This window comes from Myotis nattereri (genome assembly GCF_964212035.1).
Source record: "Myotis nattereri genome assembly, chromosome: 3".
Taxonomy (NCBI): Eukaryota; Metazoa; Chordata; class Mammalia; order Chiroptera; family Vespertilionidae; genus Myotis; species Myotis nattereri.
Genome location: NC_138077.1, coordinates 209053324 through 209067305, shown reverse-complemented (window position 1 = coordinate 209067305; position 13982 = coordinate 209053324).

The window sequence follows — 13982 nt, the reverse complement described above, 5'->3', positions numbered from 1 at the left end:
GAGTCAGAAACATCGATGAGAGAGAATCATCGATCAGCTGCCTCCTGCACATCTCCCACCAGGGATGTGCCCGCAATCCAGGTACATGCCCTTGACCGGAATCGAACCTGGGACCTCTCAGTCCGCAGGCCGATGTTCTATCCACTGAGCCAAACCGGTTTCGGCAAGGGTAGAAATTTTTAAAAACAGTCAGGTCAAAGTCATTTTTGGTCCTTAAAAAAGAAAAAAAAAAAAGAAAGAAAGAAACCAGTGTTTATGAAATTTACCCTCCATTCTGAGTACCACCAGGTTCCAGGAGTCTTACGTCCCTGATTCAACTTGCAAAGTGCCCACTGTGGCTAAGTAGCCAAAAATCACAGAGTTGGGTGAAACTTCAAAGACCACCATCTGTGCACTACCATCACCCTATTATTTTAAAGAAGAACCTTGAAGTGGGAGAGTTACACTCTGTTCCCTTGGCCTGAGGCTGGAGGTTGGGGTTCGGGAAAGCAATGCAGATGATGCCTAAAGGGGGCCTTGGTCCATGCTGGTCACCAGGAACAGGGGTGGGGTGCAGGGCATCGCTCCCCAGGGTGCACAGCCACAGGAGGCTGGGTGGGAAATGGGACCGCAAGGGCCCCAGAGCGATGGGGAGGCAAGGAGTCCCAGCCCTTGTTACTTTCCAAGCCCACACAGAGCAGAGGCCAGTATTGCTGAACCACGTTACGGAGCACAGAGAGCAAAGCAGAGGTGATTGAGACAGAGTTTGTGGCTATTCAGCATGAGACCTAACAGGGAGTCCTTAGGAGAGACTTGGGGAGAAGAGCCAGGGGGGATTGCACGAGCCACGGCCGCCAGGCCGCCTGGGCTTGCCGCCTGCCGAAAAGAACTGGCAAAGCCGACCCCAACTAAATTCAGAACCGAAATATCAAGAATACCCCCAGGGGAAAAAGCATCTGGTGGTCATTGTCAAAGCGAAGAAAGAGGAAGAGCAGGGCCATTTTAATGCGTTCTTGAGTGTCTTCCAAGCAGCGTTCTAGAAAGGGCGAGGGTGGCTGGGTGAGGGGCTCCTCTTAGAAGAGAAGTATTTCAATTCCGTTTGCTTTAGGCTCTTCTGCTGCTTTTCACCCCTTACACACATGCTCAGGGGTCCTGGCCTTTGCTCGCTCTTTCCTCTTTCTTTTTTAATGAAAAAACTCACCATTAGGTTTCCCTATGGCATAGAATTGATGTGTGTGTGTGTGTGTGTGTGTGTCTACCATTTTGATAGTCACAGCTTGGGAGACCCGCTGAGCTGTCAGGAATGGATTCATCTTTGCATTACCTTAGCCAAAACATCTATGGTTTTAAAACCTATAAATTATGCATATAAGCATTACCTATGGACACCTGGGGTGGGGCAGGAGCCAGGTTGAAGGGGCAATGGGGAAGAAGGGGGATATGTAATACTCTCAATAATAAAGATTTTTTAAAACAAAGAAGTAAATGGACAAAAAAAGCAAGAAGAACTAGAAAATAAATAAATACAAATGTAAATTAGATCACAATATTGGTCCCAGCTTATTTGACTGCCACCGAATGAGCTAGGCTAACATTTCTGAATTGCAAATAATCCTTTTCCCCATGGATATCTTTTTTTATCCAGGACAATCTCCCTTTAATTCAAGGCATGAAAAATGAAGCTCATGTGATTTCAGGATGAGCACTTTTAAGCTGTGAAGCCTAAAAAGGGAAAACATAGTCTTCCAAGAGAATCATCTCTCCAGTCACAAAAAAAAAGTCCTTGACTGACAGCTCTCTTCAAGTGCAAATGAGTGACAGCGAGAAGTTTAAAATTCTCCATAAGTTGGATGGTACTTCTGGTCTTTTCATGTAAATTTTTAATGTAAGTATTGACATAGCATCTGGTTTTGCCTGTTGAAAATCACTTAGGCACACAGATATGCTCAGAATTTGATACACGTGTTCGCTGTACCTTTCGTAAGTCCTGTACTCTTCTCTTGGGGAGCAGAGAGTGTACCAACTTCAAGGTGGCAGGCCTGAAGGGCACCCCCAAAGTTTGCCCATAAACCATTGAAAGACCCAATGTAAGTAAAGGTCTAATCATTCCCCTGCCCGGTTAATTTTTTCACCAGGCTCGTGAGAAAGGAGTCCAAGACCCACAAGAACTGGAATGCTGAGAGGCCACCGTGCAAAGGGTGAGTATCAGCAAAAACCAGCACCCTCTGTGTTGAATGGGGTTTCGGAGTACAGGCAGCTCTCCAAATGTAGGTCAATGCATTTTATTTTTTTATTTACTTTTCAAAATATGCATTTTATTGATTTTTAGAGAGAGAGGAAGGGAGAGGGATAGAGAGATAGAAGCATCATGGATCGGCTGCCTCCCGCACTCCCCTACTGGGAATGGAGCCTGCAACTCAGACATGTGCCCTGACTGGGAATTGAACTGGTAACCTCTTGGTTCCTGGGTCATCGCTCAACCGCTGGGCCACATCGGCCGGGTGGTCAGTGCATTTTAAATGTCATTATAATTCTTTGTTTATAAACAAATAAGACACAATTTAAAATTAAGAATAATAGTTTTTATATCAGTGAGTAAAATAATGCCGTTCCTTCTCTTTTAAGAAGGTTTCTGTATTTTGTTGATGATAGATAGGTTGAGCAAAAGTCTGAGTACAAATCCAGTTGGTTTGGGTTTTGTTTTTTTAAGTGTTTTATTAGTTGCTATTTTTCTTGCAAGTGATATATCTTAAATTACCTTAATTTTAAAGACGAAGTTATTGTCTTGCATAATAAGAAAGTTCAAGGAGACTTCTAACTTCAGGCATGGCTGGATCTAGGTGCCCAAACAATTTCATCAGGAATGTCCCTCTTCATCTCTTGGCTCCTTTTTCCCCTCCCTGAGTTGCTTTTATTCTAGGCCTCTGTCCACGTGGAGGCAAAGATGACCCCAAGCTGCTTCACGCTTGCATACCTTCTGGCCTACGCTCTCAAAAAGACAGAGAGCATCACTTTCCACTAGAGCCCCTGCAGAAAGCTCCCCCAAAAGACCGATTGGTGACGGATCCGTCATCCCAGGTCTAAGCCAATCACGGTGCCCAGAAAATTCTGGACTCATTGGGCAGACTAGGATTCGTACCCATCCCTCACACCCATCCCTCACACTCAGGATGGCATCCACGTGGACCATACTGCCTGGAAGAGGAATAGATTATTGCCCAAGAAATTTGAGGATGCTGCTACCAAAAGAACTGGGGCATCGTGCTGGGAAAAACAACATGTGTCTACTTCCTGTACTAAATTAAAATTCCTCCTTAGCAGTCCGTGCCACTGAGAACGGCAGCAAACAGTTGGCGGTTCTCTCAGATACTTATGACTATGCAGCCAGAACAAAATTATGGGCAGGTCTCCCAGGAATGTCTCTTTCCAGTGCTCCATCCCAGGCTAACTCAACAGGCATGTCACATTCATTCTGGAAGTTTCCATTTTTTACTCGGGAAAGAGCGGAGTGTGAATTCCTGTTTCCTCTTTGGTTGCTGGTGGCAGGGAAAGCCATTCTTCTTGTTGTGTTAAGCATTTGGATGTGGTGCCAAGATCATGACAAGCAACACACCACCGAGTTCTTTCTCTTTCTTTTTCATGACCTCCATGGTCTCACCATACTCCTTGAGGGATTCATTAAATTTATCGGCGGTTTCCATAAAATTCTTGAAAAACCTTATAAACGTGGCCTTGAACTCTATATCCAGTCGTCTGGCCTCCTCCGTTTCTGCCAATTGTGACCTGTTTCTTTGTCTCCGCATTTTGGCTGCTTCCCTGTGTTGATAGAGTGGCCTGCGCGCCAGGTGTCCTGTAGGGCCCAGTGGCTCAGCCTCCCCAGTTACCCGAGGTGGACACTCTTGGTGCACTCTTGGTGCCTCGCTTGTTGTAGGATCACTGGGAGGAATTGACCTCCAGGCCAATTGGCTGTGGGAAGCAGCTGTGTCTGAAGTGGGAGAATGGTCCCCCTCTGACCACTGGGTACAGTGGCTCCTGGATCTAAGGAGGTGCTAATTCAGCCCCTGCCTGAGGCCTCACAGCTGGAGCCACGGAGAGGCTCAGCTGTGAAGCAATGCAAGCCGCTGCGGGGCCTTGGGCCTTCTCTTGGAAGTTCCGGGTCTGGCTGGCCCGGCTGCAGTTAGGTAATTATCAGGTTGCAAAGGGCTGGGGCATTCACATGCAAAAGCCTCTGCCGCAGCCCGGGTGGGGCGGGGTCTCAGGGAGGCAAAAGGCCGGAGAAAGAAGCTATGGCTGATTCTCCGCGCCCGGAGTCGCGAGTCTCAGTGTCCCGGTAACGGCTGCAAGCACCTCTGAGGGAAAGCGGCCCCCCAAGTTCGCCCGCTGCTGCCTGAGAGAGCAGCCTCTGCCCGTATGAGTCCTAAGTCCCCAGAGACTTCCCAGAACCGGAGATCAGAGCAGTCGGGAGCTTGTGATCCAAAAAGACAGCCGCGTCCTCAGGTGCCACCCCCTTTCCGCGCGCGCGAGCCGCCGCGTACCTCTGCACTCAGCCTCCGCAGCTCCTCTGGCTCTCAGCGTGCTTTTCTTTTCTTCTAGTTGTAGAAATTACACTCAGCCAGCCTTCCTGTTGTTTTGGACGATGTTTGCTCCGTCCTTTGGGCTAATTTTCAATTGTTGTGGGAGGCGACTATTTCCCGGTGTTTATCTATGCCGCCATCTTAGTTTCTCCTCTCTTTCTTTTTCTAAATCGTTTTTTAAAAAATATTTTTTTTTGTTGATTTTAGAGAGGAAGGGAGGGGGAGAGAGAGATAAAAACATCAATGATGAGAGAGAATCATTGATCGGCTGCCTCCTGCACACCCCGCACTGGGGACCGAGCCTGTAACGCAGGCATGTGCCCCTGGCCGGAATTGAACCTGGGACCCTTCAGTCCGCAGGCCGACGCTCTGTCCACTGAGCCAACCTGGCTAGGGCTAAATCTCCTTTTAAAAATGTATTTTTATTGATTTCAGAGAGGAAGGGAGAAGGAGAGAGAGATAGAAACATCAATGATGAGAGAGAACCACCAATTGGCTGCCTCCTGCACGTGCCCCACACAGGGGATTGAGCCTGCAACCCAGGCATGTGCCCTGACCAGGAATTGAATGATGACGTCCTAGTTCATAGGTTGATGCTCAACCAGTGAGCCGTGCCAGCTGGGCTTTTAAAAAAATCTATATTTGTATTGAGAGTTATTTCTTCATTAAGTAGAGAAATTTATTGATTCTGGGGAAAAAAGCAAACTCTTAATGGTTGAACCATATACACTACAGTGTATTCTCCTTAAAAAGTCTAATTTCTTACAGCTTCAATGTTAAAAACTATGCAGTTTCTTACTCCAGTGAGAAGCCCCATGTGACAGGGCCACTCAAGCATAGCTCCAGCCATGGCCGAAGTGATCTTTGTTGGATCATCAGCATGATGGGGAATGTTTTCATTATCACCAGCTCGAAGAACTTTTTACATTTCCCTTTTTAATTTCCTCTGCAACTTATAGGTTATTTGTTAATATTATTTAGTGTTCCAGACATATGGTATTTTTGTGGTCATCCTTTGATATTAAACTCCAATTCTACTGAAATATAGCTGAAGAACATGGTCAATATGGTATCTGTGATCCTATTCTTTTGGAATGTACTGAGGTTTCTTTTATGACCTAGTTCATAGCCTATTTTTTAAATATTTTTTCCATATGTGTTCAAAATGTGCAGAAATGTGCAGGAAAAGATGGCGTGTTCTTGTTTTTTGGTGTATGGCGTTTCTTCTCTCTCATTATATATATTCAACATAGCAAAGGTCTGAAACATAAAACTAATAAATGCAAGCATACTGTGTACTCTTGTATTTCTTTCACCAGTAAAGCAGGAATACGCATCATGCTGGAGCTATCTAAAGTAATAACTGCAAAGAGCCACTCCATGGCCTTCCTCATCCTGTGGTGGGAAGAAAACCCTCCCAACTCCCCCTCCCCCCGCCCCGCACCCCCCCCCCCCCCCCCCGCCCGTGTTCCCTAGAGTTCCACATCCTGTCCTGTGGCCTTTGGAACCTTCTGCCTTGTAACCTCATTATCTGCATACATGTCTTATCTCCCCCACTAAACTGCTCATTACCTGCTCAAAAGTAGATGCTGCTTACAGGATGAATCAATTAATGGATTTCTGGGTTGTTTGGGCAAATCACTTGCCCACGTTGAGTCTGGTTGGAAAAATGATTTGGGCTGGAAACACCAACATTCCAGCTCAGTAGATGTCTGCGATGACAACTTTTTGTCCTGTTTTCCTGTAAATCTTTGAGGATCTGATTAACCACATCTCAAGTATATATGAAAGTCTGGATCCATCCCTTTGAATGGAAAGGATGCAGAGTAACCTTTTCTGGCTCTTGGTCCCTGCCTTCTCCAGAACCAACTGACCTTCAGGGAGACAACAACGAAGTGGCCGTCAGCCTGAAGTCGCCTTCCTCCTGTGCAGGAGTTTGGCCCTCCCATGGCCCTTCCTTCTCATCTCAAACTGTCCTCTTCTCTGAGGCTCTGCTGACGGCCTCATGCTCTCTGCCCAGATCTGCTCTCACCTCCCCGTCCAGCCTTAGCTCCTTCCACACTGGACATATGGAGTCACAGTTTGCACTTTCCCTCAAACCCATCGTACACTTGCCAACTTTAATATTTTGGCTCCCCTCTCCCGCTGATTTGTAATGTTCTTAATTGTCAAGATGCAGCTTACCACCTTCTCTGAGAACATGCTGCTGGTGGAAGCCCTCCTTGGGTCTCCTGGAATGTGTATCTTTTTTTAAAATTTAAATTCTTTATTGTTTAAAGTATTACATGAGTCTCTTCCCCTCCCCCCGCCATTGACCTCTCCCTGGCTGCTCCCACCCCCCAGCACATGCCCCATCCCCCTACTGTCTGTGTCCATTAGTTATGCTCATATGCATGCATGCAAGTCCTCTGGCTGATCTCTTACCCCCCACCCTCCCCTGCCTTCCCTCTTAGGTTGGACGGTCTGTTCGATGGCTCTATTTTTGTTCGTCAGTTTATGTTGTTCATTATATTCCACAAATGTGATATTTATCTTTCTCAGACTAGCTTATTTCACTTAGCATAATGCTCTCCAGGTCCATCCATGCTGTTGCAAATGGTAAGAATTCCTTTTTTTACAGCAGCGTAGTATTCTATTGTGTAGATGTACCACAGGTTTTTGTTTTATTTATTTATTTTTCAAATGGTTTTTTTAATTAACTTTTTAAAAAATATATTTTTATTGATTTCAGAGAGGAAGGGAGAGGGAGAGAGAGATAGAAACATCAATGATGACAGAGAATCATTGATTGGCTGCCTCCTGCTGCCGCCTACTGGGGATTGAGCCTGCAACCCAGGCATGTGCCTTGACGGGAATCAAACCTGGGACCCTTCAGTCTGCAGGCAGATGCTCTATTCACTGAGCCAAAGTGGCTAGGGCATACCACAGGTTTTTAATCCACTCATCTGCTGTTGAGGCACTTAGGCTGTTTCTAAATCTTAGCTATTATAAATTGTGCTGCTGTGAACATAGGGGTGCATATATCATTTCTGATTGGTGTTTCTGATTTCTTGGCATATGTTCCTAGAAGTGGGATCACTGGGTCAAATGGGAGTTCCATTTTCAGTTTTTTGAGGAAACACCATACTGTTTTCCACAGTGGCTGCACCAGTCTGCATCCCCACCAGCAGTGCATGAGGGTTCCTTTTGCTCCACATCCTCACCAGCACTTGTCGTTTGTTGATTTGTTGATGATAGCCATTCTGACAGGTGTGAGATGGTACCTCATTGTTGTTTTGATTTGCATCTCTCGGATGATTAGTGACTTAGAGCATGTTTTCATATGTCTCTTCGCTTTCTGAATGTCCTCTTTAGCAAAGTGTCTATTTAAGTCCTTTGCCCATTTTTTGATTGGATTGTTTATCTTCCTTTTGTTAAGTTGTGTGAGTTCCCTGTAAATTTTGGAGATTAAACCCTTATCGGAGGTAACATTAGCAAATATGTTCTCCTACGCAGTGGGCTTCCTTGTTGTTTTGTTGATAGTTTCTTTTGCTGTGCAGAAGCTTTTTATTTTGATGTGGTCCCATTTGTTTATTTTCTCCTTAGTTTCCATTGTCCTGGGAGCTGTATCGGTAAAGATATTGCTACAACATAGGTCTGATATTTTGCTGCCTATGGATTCTTGTAAGATTTTCCTGGTTTCCCACCTTAAGTTTAAGTCCTTTATCCATTTTGAGGTTTTTTTTGTGTATGGTGTAAGTTGGTGGTCTAGTTTCATTTTTTTGCATGTATCTGTCCAATTTTTTGAACACCATTTATGGAAGAGACGGTCTTGACTCCATTGTATGCTCTTGCCTCCTTTGTCAAATATTAATTGAGCATAATGGCTTGGGTCAACTTCTGGGTTCTCTGTTCTGTTCCATGGTCTATATGTCTGTTCTTGTGCCAGTACCAGGCAGTTTTGAGAACAGTAGCTTTGTATATAGCTTGATATCTGGTATTGTGATCCCTCCAACTTTGTTCTTCTTTCTCAGGATTGCTGTGGCTATTTGGGGTATTTTTTTATTCCATATGAATTTTTGGAGAGTTTGTTCTAGGTCTGTGAAATATGCGGTTGGTATTTTAATGGGGATTGTATCCTATATAATAAAAGGGCAATATGCAAATCAACTGAGCGGCAGAACAACTGGTCACTATGACGTGCACTGACCACCAGGGTGCAGACACTCAACACAGGAGCTGCCCCCTGGTGGTCATTGCACTCCCCCAGGGGGAGCTCCATTCAGCCACAAGCCGGGTTGACAGTAGCAGTGGCAGGAGCCTCTCCCACCTCTGCGGCAGCGCTAAGGATGTCTGACTGCAGCTTAGGCCCAGGGAGCGGGCATCCTCCAAGGGCTTCCAGACTGCTAAAGGGCACAGGCCGGGCTGAGGGACGCCCCCCCCCCCCCCCCGAGTGCATGAATGTTGTGCACAGGGCCTCTAGTTGAATCTATAAATTGCTTTGGGTAGTATGGACATTTTAATGATGTTGATTCTACCAATCCATGAACACGGTATATTCTTCCATTTGTTTATGTCTTCCTCTATCTCTTTTTTCAATGTCCTATAGTTTTCTGAGAATGGGTCTTTTACTACCTCCTTAGTTAAACTTATGGAATGTGTACCTTTTTCAAAGCACCTTTGTGTTAGCACCTCGTCATCTGGTTACTTGGTAGATGCCATCCACAGCCAGGAGGCCATTAGTTTTATGAGAGTAGGAACTGAGTCTTACTCACCTTTTGAAATTGAGAGGTGGCTCAGCCTCTTGGGCAGTTTTGGAGTCTGCACTTAATTATTCCTGGGTTTGAATCCTACTTCGACCCTATACTTGGACAAGTCTCCAAACCTTTCTAGGTGTCAGTGAATAACAATACCAAAGGTATAATAATAATAATAATAATAATGATAATGCTTGCCTCGGGGGGTCAGGAAGTTAGAGATAATTATAGAAAGCACTTGCCACAATCGCTATCACATAGCAGCAAGATGCTTATTAAACAGGTATCATTTCTGTCTCTTCTTTAGCTGTCACAGTGCCTTACTCATAGCAAGTACCCAAACATGTTTGTGAAATGAACCATGAGAGGTGGGATTATGAGGTTGGTGTATCGTAAACATTGCATCTCTCTGAATAAATAGGAGCCTGAAGAATGTTCCTCGCACTGGCTTAGAGCAAAGAGCCAGAAAAGGTTGAAGCTGAAATGGATCTTGCCAAGGTAATAAAAATAGGTGAAAGTACTATTTCACTTTTATTGCTTCTCTCAGCATTTCAGATGTTGTGCTATAAAGGTGTACACCTAAAATTTGTATAATGTCATTAACCAATGTTATCCCAATACATTTAATAAAATATAAAGCCCGAAGACAAGATGGAAGCAGCCCAAACATCTGCAGAGAGATGAATGAATGCACAATATGTAGTATATACATACGATGGAATAGTACTCAGCCTTAAAAAAGGAAGAAAATTCTCACGTATGCTACAACGTGGATGAACCTAAGGACATTATGCTAAGTGAAATAAGCCAAATATACAAACTCGTCTAGACAGAAAGTAGACTGGTGGTTGCCAGGGGGCTGGGTTTCAGAGGGAGGGATGGGGAGTTTCAGTTTTGCAAGATGAAATTCTGTGTTATGTGTATTTTACTACAATTTTAAAATGCTGTAATCTTCTGTAAAAGATTAGTTTATTTCCTGCTAAAATATGTGTTTGTTCTTCAATAACTACTATAGCCATAGTGTTTCATTTGAGTGTATAGGAAGCACAGATGTACACACAGTACACAAACAGTTATACAGTATATCTATGATATTAAAATTTCATGGTGGAGGAGGCACAACTAGGAATAAATGTCCCAAAAAAGCTTCTGGGGTGGAGAAGGTAATGAAAAAAAAAAAAGGTTGAGAAATATCCCTTTTCCTTGATGAGTTTGTGCTCTACATTCCAACTGAGCAGACAGATGGCTGACGGTGAGTCTAGAAAAGCAGGTGTAGAATAATCTCTGGTAAGGTTTCTCAACATTTTGGTGTTTGGGACCAGATAATTCCTTGTTGCGAAGGGGGCTGTCCCGTGCATTGTAGGTGCCTAGCAACCTCCGTGGCCTCTCCCACGAGGGGCTAGTAGTACCCAGTATGACAACCAGACTATCTCCAGATGCTGTGAACTGCCCATTTGGGGGAAAAATGTCACCCTGGTGGATAACCACTGCTCTGCAATTAGGTAAAGTTCATCATAACTTGGCCTCTGCGTAGGTTTTGAGTAGAGGCTCAGACAGGTTGACGACAATGCCTGGCAGGTACCGGCAGGCGCTGTCTTGGCTGTGACATCTGTATGGCTCCTTGACGTTGTTTAAGTGATGGCCTCTGGGACAAAGAAACGCCATGCCTTCTGACCCTGTTTGTGAAACTTTGGAAAGGTGTCATATTTCAATTGTAAGCCAAAGTGTCTTGTGAAGACAAGAGAGTTTAAATTTGGGTGGAGGGCTGGAGGAGGGAAACATAGGCAAATTAAATTGGAAAAAAAGTGAATTCGATGTGCCAGCCTGGAGTGCTTGCTAAGCTGTGGCTAAAGAGCCTCTCTTTAAATGACAAAACAATGAGGTCTTTATCAATCAACAGTATTGATTGAGGGAGCACTTGTGCCGACCGCCATTCGGATAATGGAGGCGCACACAACTCTTGTTTTCACTCTCAAGGGGCTGAGACTATGCTTCGGAATGAAGATGTGCATGTGCAGTCATTAGATCACAATGGGACAGACTATATGGAAAATTGCTGGTGGGGGTTACGGAGGAATTCATACATAATCAATGTGGGGTTTGCTCCTATATTGGACTGACTTGTGTCCCTCCAAAATTCATGTCCCCCCGGAACTTCAAAATGTGACCTTTTTTGGAGATAGTGCCTGTGCAGATATAGTTAGTTAGGATGAGGCCATACTGGAGGAGGGTGGGCCTTAAATCCAATGACTGGTATTCTCATAAGAAGCGCCTGTGAAGACACAGGGAGACACCGGGAAGCGGGCTCTGTGAAGATGGAGACAGAACTGGAGTGATGTGTCTACCAGCCAAGGAATGCCAAGGCAGCCACCAGATTCTAGAGGAGTGTCATGGGACAGATTCTGCCTCGGAGCCCCCAGATGGCCCCAACCCAGCCAACACTTTGATTTCGGACTTGTAGCCTCCATACCTGCGAGAGAGTAAATTTCTGTGGTGTTAAGCCACCCGGTTTGGGGTACATTGTGGAAGCAGCCCTAAGAAACCAATGTGAGTCCTCAGGGACATTTCGCCAAAAAGGTGGCTTCCGAGGAGAGGCAAAGTTCGGGTCGGAGAGAAGGGATGATGAGTGAATTCTGAACAGAAAGTCAGGTGAGGAAAAACAAAGAGAAAAATATCTCCAGAACCGAGGTGGGTGGTAGAAGTGTGGGCTCCTGTAGCACAGGGTTCCTGTGGATGATGAGTGAGCGCGGTCTGGGTGGGTCGGATGGGCCATATTGTCTGTAGACACCCCTGGAAAGGGACTCGCAGGAGCTTCCAATCTGGGAAACGAATGCTGGCTGGGATTTACTGCCTCAGTGCTATCTGCCTGTTCCTGGGCCTGATTTATCTTCTGTTCCTTCTCATGCTGCTTGCTATTTCCTGCTGAAAAATATTTTCACTTATGTCTGGGTTGCCAGCCTATATATTTTATTCATGCTCTTGTGGTGAGTTAGTGAATTAATTCTGCCTCCGAGGAAGACAAAAACGACACTAACTTGCCCTTGTGGTCTCTAGAACAAGCATTGGCCTTTGAGCCTGTGAGCACTAGAGCAGGGGTGGGGGACCTTTTTTCTGCCAAGGGCCATTTGGATATTTACCACATCATTCTCGGGCCATACAAAATTGTCAACTTCAAAATGAGCCTGCTGTGTTTGGTCAAACATTTCATGAACTCGCCCCTCATGCCTTGGCAGGGCCAGACCAAATGATTCCGCGGGCCTTATATGGCACAGGAGCCCGACGTTCCCCATCCCTGCACAGGAGTGTTCTGAAACAGGAGTGAACGCTGTTTATAGGGACATCTGTGTGGGAAATTCCGAACCTTTTAATGGATTTATTAATGCGTTTGTTTCTAAAAATGTGGATTAAGAAGTGCGATGGAAAAATCTAGAAAGTGTTGTAAATTTTCTTGTAAGAGGGAATACGTTTATTTTTGGGGTCATGAATTTGAATCGGTTAGAAATGTTGGCATCTTGGAGTTGGTTTTCTTTCTCTTCTTTTATATTGAAATATAACATTGAAATAAAGAGTGGGAGCACACCCTCATGGAACACGTAGGGAGCATAAAGATGCGGTCGTAGTCGCACACTCGGCTCTGCTGTGCTTTGGGGAGCAAGTCCAGTCTTCTCCATGAGATCCCAAGTTCTTGGAGGACAGTGGCGGTGTCTTTGCCCTTGTGCCCTTCCTAGTGCCCAGAGCATGTGGCACTGAGAGCATCTGGATGACTGGGAAGCAGTGTGTGTGGCCAGTAGACAGATCATGGACTTTGACAGTGGACAAGCCCTTGAATCCTGCTTTGGGCACTCACAGTTGTGCTCGTCAACCGTCTAAAACAGTTGCTGCTGCTGTTGTATTGTAGTATAAGGTGCTGGCACAGACTGGCACGCAAAGTTCCCCTCCTTGTCCCCGGTCTCACCAGGAAATGTCACCACTGCTAAGCTCCTCCTGTACATTTTGTTGTTGTTGTAAATCCTCACCTGAGAGAGTGAAGGGATAGAGGGAAGGAGGGAGGGAGGGAGTGAGGGAGCGAGCGAGAGAGAAACATGAATATGAAAGAGACACATCCATTGCATAGATTGGTTGCCTCTTGCACACACCCTGACCGGGCTGAGATCAAATCTGCAAGCCAGGTACGTGCCCTCAGCTAAGGCTAATCCCCCTATACATTTTGAGGCTGTAGAAATTTTCACACTGAAATGATGCAGCCCCAAATGTCTATTATGCAATGACATGGATCTTTAACCCCGAGAGTTTTTTTTTAAACTTCATTTACTCATTCCTAAAGAGAACCCGAATCCAAGTTTCAAATCTTTTGATTGTAGGTGGGCTTGCTCACATGTCATTCCTGGCTTGCTCTGTGGTTTCCATTGTAGCCATATGCTCTCTTTTCAATGCACAATGTCTTTGGTCCACACATATTTGCTCTAATCCTGCCACATCAGAAGAGCCAGGGAGATTTTTTTCTCCCACTGAAAGTACTGATGTATGTGCCAGGCAGTTCTGGGTACTGGGATGCTGTGATGAATGATGATAATGTCCTCTGTAATGGTTCTGCACACCAAGATACAAAGCCAGGCAAGTCCCCCATACCTGCGTAGAGAGGAGTTTCACTCATGCTATATATTTAGACAGAGTGTATTTTACACTTCCATCT